Here is an 11,959-nt window from a genome sequence, read left to right on the forward strand (position 1 = left end):
TTTTGCTGGACATAAAATCCTTGGTTTAATGTGTCCTTTTCTTAAATATCTTTGAGTATCAAGTATGTTACTCTCTTCTGGAATGTACACTATAATTTAAAGTCTGGTAGCTGTTCCATAGTCCATTTATTTCCACTTCCTTTTGATTTTCAAAATTTACCTCGTTTACATGTAGGCGCTTAAAGTGGGTCAAGCTTTAAAAGAGAAATAGAAGATACTTCTCTGTCCTGATGATTCTTTTTAATATCTTCATCCTTTTAAACAGTTTCTCCTCCCAATTCTAAAAGGCTTTGGGTTTTTTATGCCCTTCTGACCTTATCGTCTGCCGTCCACTTTGGCCTTTTCTCCTTTTAGCTGTTTGCTCCCCATGTCCCTGCACCCGATGGTCCTGTGGAGGAATCTGCACATTTGGTTTTCTCTGAGTCCAGTCTGTTCTTTGCCTATCCAACAGCTGTTTAACCATTTTCTCTATGATATCTCCCCTGGCTGCCTTCCTAAAACAATGAGATATGCCCATCTCATTTAACCCTTGTCAAAAACACAGTTTAATTAAAAGATATTTATAATACAAATGATAAATTAGGTTATTCAGATGTTAGTAATGTAAAATTTCAAAGTGGGGGGAGAAATGAAAAGCTTAGAGATTGGGCTGGAAGGATAATATTTTGCTAGGTAATATTTTGATAGGTAAGGACCTATTAAGTAAACCTATCTATTGAGCAAGAACATGTAACTGCTTCAAGCTACTTGTGAAAGTAACATGATTACTCATGAAAAATTTTGCCTTGTTTTGAGACTTTTATTTTTGAGATTATAATATAATTACATCATTTCTCACTTCCCTCTCCGTCCTCTAAGCCCTAGGAAGAATAAATAAAAGAATGAACATAAAACACTTTGCAAATCTCATAAAAAGAGAACAATAAATGTGAGCTTTGCAAATCACCCTCACAAAGTCCTCACCACAGGCACAGACTGGGGATGCAGGGGGTGGGGGACCTCAGGACAGAACACAGGGTTGATAGAGTAGCCTGTGAGGAGACATAAGGCGGTGAAAGTTAGAGGGCGAATTATGATTCAACAGGATTCACTGCACACTTTGCTAGAGAAAAAGAGGGCAAAGGAGGGTTTGGGGCCATTGTAGTGACTCTTTATTGCAGACGACTACATTTAAAATCACACCAGAGATACACCGCTGTGTGTCTCCCTGAGTATTATTCCAGAGAGGTTTGAGTGGGACTTAGAGACTCATCCTGGACTTGGGTGGCACTGATTCATGGGTTAGGACCCAGGGTGAATGAAGAGAAGAGAAGAGAAAACAAGCTGAGCATTCCCCGTCCTGTTCCCTGCTGGGCCCTGCGCCATCAGGACACAGTGGACTGTATCCTTCTGAAGATTAACCCCTCATCACTCAAATCACTTTTGTCATGTGTCCAATCGCTACAACTAGAAATATGACTAACTCATGAACTAAAGATGGTACTGAAGGGGCAAAGATTGTCTCTTGCCCTGACTCCAGAGATTATAAAAAAAAAAAAAAAAAGAGTAGGCACACTCTGAAGACTGAACCACAGAATCTATCCTTGTCACCTCCTCAGCAAAGTAGACCTGGTCCTCAAACAGTTATAAGTGTCCATTAAAGTAGAGGAGGGACAAAGGAGACGGTAAGCTCCCAATGCCTCTCTGTTGGCTGCATGTGCATCAGGCCTACAGAAGTGCATTTCTAAAGGACCAGAGAGAAGCCTATGGGGTGTGTGGAAGCTGGTACAGTAGAAAACAATGCTTTCCATCCTCAGAATAGGTGAGCTGCAGATTGAGAAGTCTGAAGGAAGGAGATTATAGAAGAGAGGGAAGTCTAGAAAATGAAGGAAGATCACAATGGTAGAGTGACTTCTAATGCACCTTAATTGAAGAAATTTGCACAATACACTGGATGGATGGTTTGCTCAGACTCTTGGTGTAGCAGTGAGAACCACCCCTGGTTAGATACAGACCAGACAGAAGGCCCAGGTGAAAAGAAGTTCCGTTCTAGTGGTTTCAAGTGCGTAATAGGAACTGGATTTCAAGCCACTCCTACCGAGGCATTTGCAGATTTGCAGGTGTCTGAGAGTGGACATTGCTTAAAGATTAGAGAGCACTAATCAATCACTTGAAACAAATGACTTCAAAAGGAAATTTCAGGTGCAAGGTGACCTGCATCTGATATCCTGCTGTCTAATTCTGGTCCAAAATCACCTTTTCCAAAAAATGACCCCAGATCATTCCCTACTCTCAGACATAGGCGCACTGCACTTCCGAGGTGGTCTCCCCAGTACCTCATCGAGCCTTTATCTGAGCTGTGATTGTTTATTTTCTGCCTCCCCACCACCACCACCACCCCCAAACACCGTTCCAGGCTAGCATCCCGGCACGATAGGGTAAGCGCGGCCGAGTCAGACATCTTGTGAGGAGACACTGGGCATTCAGAGAGGGATCAAAACTGGAATGCAAGCCCAAGTCAGGCTAAGAACCAGAATGCACAAAACAAACAAAAGCATCAGAGCGATAGTGGAGAATGCAGATTCGCCATGGCTCCACAGTCACGCGTGTGTGTCCCCAGCCCTCTGAAACAACTTGCTGTTTCCTTACTCTCACCGGCACTTGCTAAAAACCTCAGAGAATGATTTTTCAAAAATTTGAAAATCATAGCAGTTAGGGGAAAAAAAAAACATCTCAAGTCGTTTCTCTGAAAAAGCTGTACCAGAAAGAGATGATATGCATTTCACGCCTGTAGCTTTAACAGCTATACAGTGCACAAAAGGAAAACGGGGTGGTTCTCACACAAAGCCACGGCTGGCGCCTGCTTTGTGTCCATGATGTAGCAGCAGGGAGGGAGGCCCACCCTCGGTACTCTCTTTCATCGAAGAAAGAACCAATTAATCCAAATAATAATAATATTTAAAGTTTGACAGGCCTCGGGAGGCCGGAATGAACACCTAAATCTGCCTCTCGGAAGCACAGAGCCTGTGTTCTGTGTGTGACCAAGGACTCACCACAGCCCACGGCAGAGCGTGGGGCTGGCTCCTGGACACAGAATTAATTACAGAGAGAGATCGAATTTTCTGCATTGAGGATCACTCATTACATTTGTTGATGCAAGTTAAAATACCTCTTCACGCCGGTGTCATATGAGAACAAAAAACAGAATCACCTAGGATTCTGTAAAGAGCGGAGACTACTCAATGTGTCCTTGTAGCCGTCTACACAAAGCAAAATGGATCTGAGAGGTGTTTTTTTTTTTTTTTTAAACACGTGAAGTGTTTGCACGGAGACCTGGGATTTCTGTGACTGTACACAGAAGGACTAGACAAACCAAACAATGGAAGCAGTTTAGGGAATCTGTGTGTTTTGTTGCTGTGGCTTCTCTTGTATCCTTTTTCCATTTTTTTTTAAACTGTAGCTATTTCTCCGTATAACATATTTGTAAGAAAATAAAGATGTTGAATCTTTTCCAAAAGCATGACTTTGATGTGAGCTGCCACGTTGCTTTTGCGGCCATTGCCAGAGACTGGTGTCTTCACCTACTGTCACAGACAGCTCTGTGTATATGTAATCCTTAAGGGTGGAGGGGCGTGTGGGTCATTTCCCACATGGCTATCTTCTGCGTGCTAGCACAGCCATTTGCAAAAGTTTGTGCGTGCCTGTGCAGAAGACAGACGCCCACATACCATTATTCCAAACAATTAAACCCCAACATTACAAGAACGAGGGGGCCCTGGCTCTCTCTTTGCTGTGATTGCCTCGGCAATCACCTTTGATCAGGGAAGAGCAGGAGAAGAGAGTCCTGCAAGTGACAGCCCTCATATAAATATATACATTTACATACGCCGGGCAGCGGCGGCTCTGCGGCGTTCTCCTGGCGTCTTATGACCTGAAACCATTGTAACTCCACTGACACCTCATTTAATTGAATCCTTCCCTGGCAGCGCAGAAGCTGGAGGACTTGAAAGGGGGAGGGACGCGGAAGGATGGGTAATCAAGGCAGTCTCTTCTGCCCTGCCCGAATGTCTAGAAATGGCAGGGAAGTAATTGCTTTTGAAAAGCAAAAATAGAAATAGGGCAGATTTGTTCTATTTAGCAAGATTTAAAAAGAGAGAGAGAGAGAGAGAATAAATATACAACCCCTGCAACTTTCCAAAATACCTACCCCGAGAATAAAACTGATTTGAATTTCTGTGCAAATAGGAATACAATGGATTTTTATTAGAGAAGAAGAAAGGGAGAAGGAGGGAAAAAAAATTCCTAACATCCAGAGGCTTTTCTAGTTCAAAATGGCCAGAGACAATAGAAAGATATTCTGAGCCCAGAGCCACAGCCCGGCCCCTTTTGTCAGCTTCAAATCAGCCAGCCAGAGGGTCGGGTCAGTTTAACCTGCCTCTGTGACACATCGCCCGCCCGCCTGACCCGAGATCAGCCTCATTTTTATGGATGCAGAGGCTCATGGCGTGATTCATTCCCGGGCACACCCCGCTCATTCAGCTGCCTGCCTCTGCCACAAAGGTACAGGGCTCGTCTCTGCCTGCTAAGCTGATGAGATTTCACCCTGCTTCCCGGGTAATGCAGCAGTCATCCCGCCTTACAGCAGAAGAGTAATGGCCCTCACGCTGCATCCGTACAGGGAGGCTAGATCACGTATGCAAATTAGCGCACCTCCGCAGACTTCAGGAAATGAACCTGGCGCTGGAAGAACCATCAGGTGCGGGGGGAAAATAAAATCCAAGGGGGATTTAATAACCCCCACCTCCTTTGTCATCACAGTTCTGTTTTTGCTTTTTTTGATTATGTGTCCACGAGAACATGGAGATGGGTGTGCGGTCAGCAGCCGTATTGCCCTGTGATTTAGTACACGGTAAAAACTGGGAAGAAAAATAGCATGCGAGTAACTCATGACTAGGAAACGCTATCTTCACAGAGCATTCTCCCACACGGCACTAATATATTTATACTTCTCTACGACCACATATAGTGACATCCATAGCCACTTTATGATCCTTTATGTAGACCAGGAAACTGAAGCTCATAGATTTAAGAGCTCCGCACTGGCAACAGCAGAACAGAGTCAGGAGGAAGAACCACAGGGGCCCCGTTCCCTAAGACTCTATCTTAGAAAGCAGTGTCCCAGCCCCACCTCTCTTTCCCACTGTATACGGAGTCCATTGGATCAAGAAAGGCAGGGTGTCCCCTCATTGCCTACAACCCTCTTCACTTCCAAACCACATTTCACTCTCCAGGACTCTTGACTTTCAAGCTCGCCCTCAGGGCCTGTACCGGAGTCTTCTCTGAGACCACCCTTTTGGTCTACATCAGAAAACTGGACTAGTAGCCAAGGGGGACAAGGTAATACCTATGTACAGACGTGGGGATGGATGTTAGATGTGTAGGCAGTGTCCTTGATATGTGTGCAAAAGCATTCACAGCAAGAGATAAGACTGGGTTAAGGAAAAGGGAAGACTTATACTCCAGGACCTGTTAACTACCCCTCTGGGCCTCTTCAAGTCTACAGTCTCAAGGCTTCTGACTAGAATGTGGACTTCAGGCTGTTAGGAAGACCCATGTTTACCAGAGTTTGAAGACAGAATGTGCCTCACCCGACCATTTCAGTTTTAATTTTTTAAATATCTAGATACCCGATATGCAGAGCAGCTTCTGAACTCTTACCTCTGAGCTGCAAATGTTACTGGCCAGCCAGCCAAGGCAGTGCTAGCGTACATGGTAGAGATGAATGAAAATGTGCATGGTCAGCACCTTACCAACTGAGCTGGCCCCACAGCCCACGAAGGAAAGTTTAAAAGAAATTATATAAAGGTGGCGGATGTAAATTTCCTTTAGCTCTCCTTAAAGGATCGAACGAGATGTTGGCTTTCAAAATCACAGCAATTTTTCTAGCAAGTTCACTAAAGACAAAGAAAAAATATCTCTGCTAGTCAAGGTCTGAAGGATGGGGCTGATTTCCAAGTAATGAGGACTTCCTGTCTGTGAGTGAATTCGTTGATTTGCTGATGGGTATATCCTTTCCCAGTTCCTGAGGAATAGTATATTGCCCACACACACAAAAAAAATGTATATTTCTTCTAGGAAGTTATGAGCAAGTTTAGGCTTAAGACCTTGTCCCAGATTCATGATTCGGTTGGTCCTTTATTCATTTTCGGCAGGGCAGTAATTTTGAAGACGAGGCAGTCCAAAGTAGAAGATACATGAAGAGCCCTCACTTTGGCATCTCACCGCCTGGCCTTCAAATGCCTCCTGCCCACTTGGAAGCATGCTTGGCCCCAAGCCTTTGGGGGAAGCTCCCTGGGAACACTGACCTTCTACAGAGCTGTGTATCTCTGCCGGGCAAGTGTTGAGTCCTCCGTTCCTCACCATTTCTGCATCTCTTGATTGTTTGAATATCTCTGGAGGTCTGGAGTCCTGCAGCTTCCACTTTCGAATCACCAGCCCTGCCTAAGAGCACAAAGTAGGCCAGAGTGCAGCGAATGGGTGAACAGATGGTTCTAGTCCTCGTCATTAGTCTTTCTCACACTCCCTTGGTTTTGATTGGGTTTTAGGTCTTATAGGTTTGGGAGATTTCTGTTTAGATTTTAATTAGGTTTTTTGTTTTGGTTTGTTTTTTATTTTGGTCGGTCAGTTGGTTGGTTTTGGTTTTGCTATCTTTACTCTGGACTGCTGAAGTCACCCCGGGGATGTCTCCACAGTATTTTACCAACTCCTAACAAGGTTGTCCAACTTTTTGACAGGGTGACACAACACTAAAATACTTGGTGCTGAAGAATTGACATACTCAGGTTGAGAAAAGGAGCCAGTCTCAGGATGTTTTGAGTAATCGAGTTAAGTAAGTGCTCAGCCAGGGATGAATCACCTGTATTAATCTCTCCCCAGACGAAGCTCAGGGAACATGGCAGAAGAGTGGGCGGGAAGAATGTAAGAACTGGCGGATGAGGAGGAGGACTGTGTAAAATGCTAACTTCTGGGCATGACGTGGTTGTTACACAGTCGGCTCGTCACAACTGCGGTTACCTGCCCAACGTCAAATCAGTCAGAGTTTGCAGTTTTGTCCTCTGACGTATGTGGTGAAGTCTGAAGGATAGCCCCAGAAACGTAAGCAAGATTTTCCTTTAGTTTTGACTGTACCCATGAGCTGAAGACAGTCCTGTGTTTGGGCAGAATAATTATGTGGTTTTTGTTTCAGGAACTAAATATCTGTGAACCTTTGCCACAAACTCATAGATTGAAACCTTAATCTCTGTGTGTTGGTAATTTGAAGATGGGGTCTCTAGAAGGAAGTAGTGTTTGGAGAAGGTTGTGGCAGCATGCTGGGATTAGTGTCCTTACAAAAAGAAAGTCAGGAGGTTGGCTTATTCTCAGCAAATAATGATGATGAACTCAAAACTTTCTTACCCTCCCATTTTGTCACCTCTGCTGTGTTGATTCCTGTCCTCCTTCTTGTCATTTTACAAGTGGCATCTAGAATTCCACTGTGTGGTACAGGTGTGGAAAGAGGAGGCAAGAGGATTCTGGGGGCCTGTGTATTAGAAAAATATCCAATTAGGAAAAGAGACAAGATAAAATGGTCGTAGTCTCCTTATAAGAAAGTAAACTTTTCTCCAGTCGCCCCTTGGTAAACGTACTCATAAATAGCATTGACAGGGCCTATGTCACATGGCCACTTTTGCTCCAAGCTCAACAGCAAACAAAGGGGAATGAGCTCACCAGATGGGTTTAGAACAATCATGGTCCATCCCCTTAGGCAGCCATATTACCACTTAAACAAAATAAGGTTCAACAGCTCTAACAACCGTTGGGTAGCCATAGAAATGTACCTGCCTCATCTCTGTTTCTTAGCTGCTACAGTATCCATAGATGCCTTCATCCATGTGTAGTCCATTTGGGTTACAAAGACAAATTATTATAAACCAAGTAGCTTACGAGCAACAGGAATTTACTTCTCATAGTTGCAGAGGTTGAGGAACCTAAGACCAATGCACCAGCAGACTCAGTCTGTCCATAGATGATGCCTTCTCCCTGAACCCCCACATGGATTAGCAGGCAGAAGAGGACACTCCTTGAGGGCCTCTTTTATTAGGACACCAAGCCCTCTCCTGACCTGGTCATGACTAGTCACTTCCCTGGGAACACTAATACCATCACACTGGTGTTTGGTTTCAACCTGTGAATTTAGTGGTGCAAATGTCCAGTCTACAGCACTTCCCTGTCTATCCCAAGATACTCTAAGTAGAAAGTGGACCCTGTACCATAACTAAAACCTTATATGGTGATTGATGTGATACCTATCACCCCATTATACCTGAAACACACAGACTCAGCAAGGGGAAAAGCCACTAGAAAGGTTACTTAGACGTTTAGCAGTCATGATGGGGCCTGAAAAATCTTACCCCGTGGTTCTATACATTAAAATAATGCAGGTATTTTAGAAGACATTTTTAAAAATTATGTATAAATGTGTTGGAGAGATTACACATGTGAGTGCAGTGTCCACGGAAACCAGAAGAGGGAAATGGGTTCCCGAGAGTTAAAGGCAGTTGTGAGCTATCTGATGTGGATTCTGGAACCACAAACTCTGGTTCTATGAAAGCACAGATCATGCTATTGACCATTGAGCCATCTCTCCAATCCCAATATAGGATTGCCTAAAAAATACTATTGTTTGAAACCAGACTAGCTCAATCAGAATCTTTGAGTGGGGATATAATTCTAAACATGGACCCAGGGGTGGGAACAACTGTAAGAAGGATTATATATGAAACAAAGATGCTACCCTTTACCCTCCTGGAATCCCTTCTGAGACTCGTGAGACCTTTTTTTCAATGTTACTTATATTTAAGTTTTCCCTTTAATATATTACTTATGTGTGCACTATGCACATGTAGCTCTGTGAGAAAGGCTGTGGATGCGTGTTTAGAGATGTTTTAAGCAGCTTCCACCTGAAGAACACTCATGCTCTTTGGAGTAAAATCAGTAAAGTATTTGAATACTAGATGAGAGACGAGGGATGCCAAAAAGGCATGGAACAGGGTGGTCAGTAAAGTAAGTGTCAGGAAAGTTTGAGTAGACAACTGTGAGGGAGACGTTGCAACACTGGCATGTTTGGGCTGTGCCGAAGTTAATTGGTTCTCATGGGGAGCAGAAAATAAGGCTAGAAACGGTGAAGGAACATCACCACAGCTGAGAGGATGCCGTAGTGAATGCAGGCCTATGATTATAGGTTTGCAGGAGAAATCAGGAAAAGCCTCAGCTGGGGCTGGGGAATAAACAGTTGGAAATATTCAGTAAGTAGTCATGAATATAGGAGTATGCACAGGACAGAGCTGTGTTTGAGGCAACGTTGGTTGTAGACTCTGGGAAGATGGACACCGGTAGAAAACTGGAAGCCAGTCATTTACACATGCCCTTGGCAGCCATCATTGTGCCGTGTATCTGCTGGAACGTAAGCCCTTGACACAAGCCCTCATAAGGAGCAAATATTTATCCATCACCTGGTAGGGACCAAGTGCAGTAACAAACACAGTAGCAGACGGACAGGAGCTAAATCCAGAGGAGACCATGAACATAAAGAGACCATTTCGGGGGGCTGGGGATTTAGCTCAGTGGTAGAGCGCTTACCTAGGAAGCGCAAGGCCCTGGGTTCGGTCCCCAGCTCCGAAAAAAAGAACCAAAAAAAAAAAAAAAAAAAAGAGAGAGACCATTTCGGGATGACAACGGGATAGAAGACAAGGTTCATATAAGGTTCATATGTGTAGGGTTAGTTGGGTTTCTTTTGGCTAAGGAGGAGGCTAAGAAGGGTTTCCGCATAAGGAGGAGGTGGTAGCTTTTGGGGAATGAACATTCTAATCAAAGCATCAGCAAAGGCAGACCCTGAGAAAAGAATGAGTCGGTGATTCAGAGTGGAGTAGAGTTTAGAGATGGATGTGGGCTTTCTGGACCTCTCCTGTCACGTGTTTGATCTCCTTGCAAATTAAAAAAGAAAGGATTTCTATGAAGGAAAGTCCATACTGTCTCTACAGTGTCATAGTTTACCATCGTGTGGACACACCATTACTTACTTAGCTGGTCTCCTACCGTGGACCTTTCAGTACCTTCTGCTCCTCTGTGATTACGAGGCTGCAATGCAGAGCCATTGGCATGTGCCATTTCACAGAACTGGACTCACTAGGTCAAAGGGCATCTAGATGTTATTTTCGTGAGTCTTGGAAGCGTTGTATCCATTAGAGTTTATGCTGGGTTTTATTTCAACCAGCAATTCATAAACACCCATACACACAGACACACACACAGACACACACACACACACACACACACACACACACACATTAACAAGATCATTGTTTCATCACTAATTTGGTTACTTGTTACTACACTAAATATAACATAGTATCTCAGTGCAGAGTCTCTTTGTTTCAACAAACCAGTATTGTTTCTTTTAAAGATATTTTTGTCTGTTTCTGACACCTTGTCTGTGTCTGCTTAGCTTAGGGAACTTTCATGCATTGACTTAGAGAAGCTTATACATTACAGGAATTGACTATTATACGAATTACGATATTCAGTCTATTGTCTCGTTTTGCTTTGCTCCTAATAATTTTGCCGTATGGAACGTGTTTTGTCTTTATTATTGTTAATTTACAAATCCTCGTAATGCCGAGGTTCTGTATCATATTTAGAAAGGACTGCACTCTCTTCAAGCTCACTCTTCGAGCTTTCTGCAACTTCTAACAACTTCCTGGCTTTCCTGGCGCCTTGCAGTTCGCCTGAATTTATTTCGGTACGTTTGCTATGTTGTTTGCTATTGCTCCAGGACCATCTCCCCTCACTAAATAAATGTCATTTGTGTTTATTCCTCCAAAACAGCTGAAATCAAAATAGTGCTTTGAATTGCCAGATGAAATAACAGTCACTGGATACCTGTCGAGGGCAGGCACAGTTGTCGTAATGTCTCTAAACTTTTCTTCAGGAAGAAGTGGAGACAGATACTCTAGTGGGAAAAACATCTTTAACAATAGAACCTCTGGATATTAGTAAAACCTGCATCATCCAGGAAATGATGAGACAAAAAAAGCAGAGTGAAACTCACCCATAGCTGGGATGTAGCTCAGGTAGTCCGGTGGTTTTCAACCCTCCTAACACAGAGACCATTTAATACAGTTCCTCATGGCACAACCCACAGACTGAGAATTGCTACACTAGAACATTTGTCTAGCACGCACGAAGCCCCTGGTTTCTGCTCTTCTTGCACTGGGGAGGCAGAGCAGGAGGCTTAGAAGTTCATGTTTGCTGGATGCGGTGGGCACGCCTTGAATCCCAGTTCTCAGAAGGCAAAGGCAGGTGGATTCCTGTGATCTCCAGGCCAGCCGAGTCTACATCATGACTCTCCTCAGCCACACAGTGTGACCCCTGTCTCCAAGCAAACAAACCAAAACAGAAATTTGTTTGTCATTACCTCTGTAGCGAGTTTGAGGGTAGTCTTAGCTAAATTCGAGCCTGGATCAAAGACAAAAATACACAAATTATCCACTGTGAGTTCCCTTTAACCCCAGCAGGAAATGATGCTGATGGCAAGAGACATCATCACAGACCACAACTATTAGCACAAAAATAATCTCTGGAAGTGAGACCTGTGAAGTTTCACTCACAGTTGGGACTGAGAGATTCTAAAACTAAGCATTATCATCCGTAGGAGAAGGGAAAGGAACACCAGGAAGATCCCAAGAATGAAGATTGTGGGAAGCAACCCTAGCTGTCTAGTTACTAACAGGAAGCCTATGAATTACAGCCTTTGATGACTGTTGCCCTCAGCCTGCTTTCACGGCAGCCTGGAATCACTGGCCAGTACCCATAATAACACTTGTAGACAGGACCGAGCCAAGATTTGGATCATCGTTACATCCACATCCTAGAAACGTTGCTA

The sequence above is a fragment of the Rattus norvegicus genome, chromosome 19 (assembly GCF_021556685.1).
Source record: "Rattus norvegicus strain SHRSP/BbbUtx chromosome 19, alternate assembly SHRSP_T2T, whole genome shotgun sequence".
NCBI classification, from domain to species: Eukaryota; Metazoa; Chordata; class Mammalia; order Rodentia; family Muridae; genus Rattus; species Rattus norvegicus.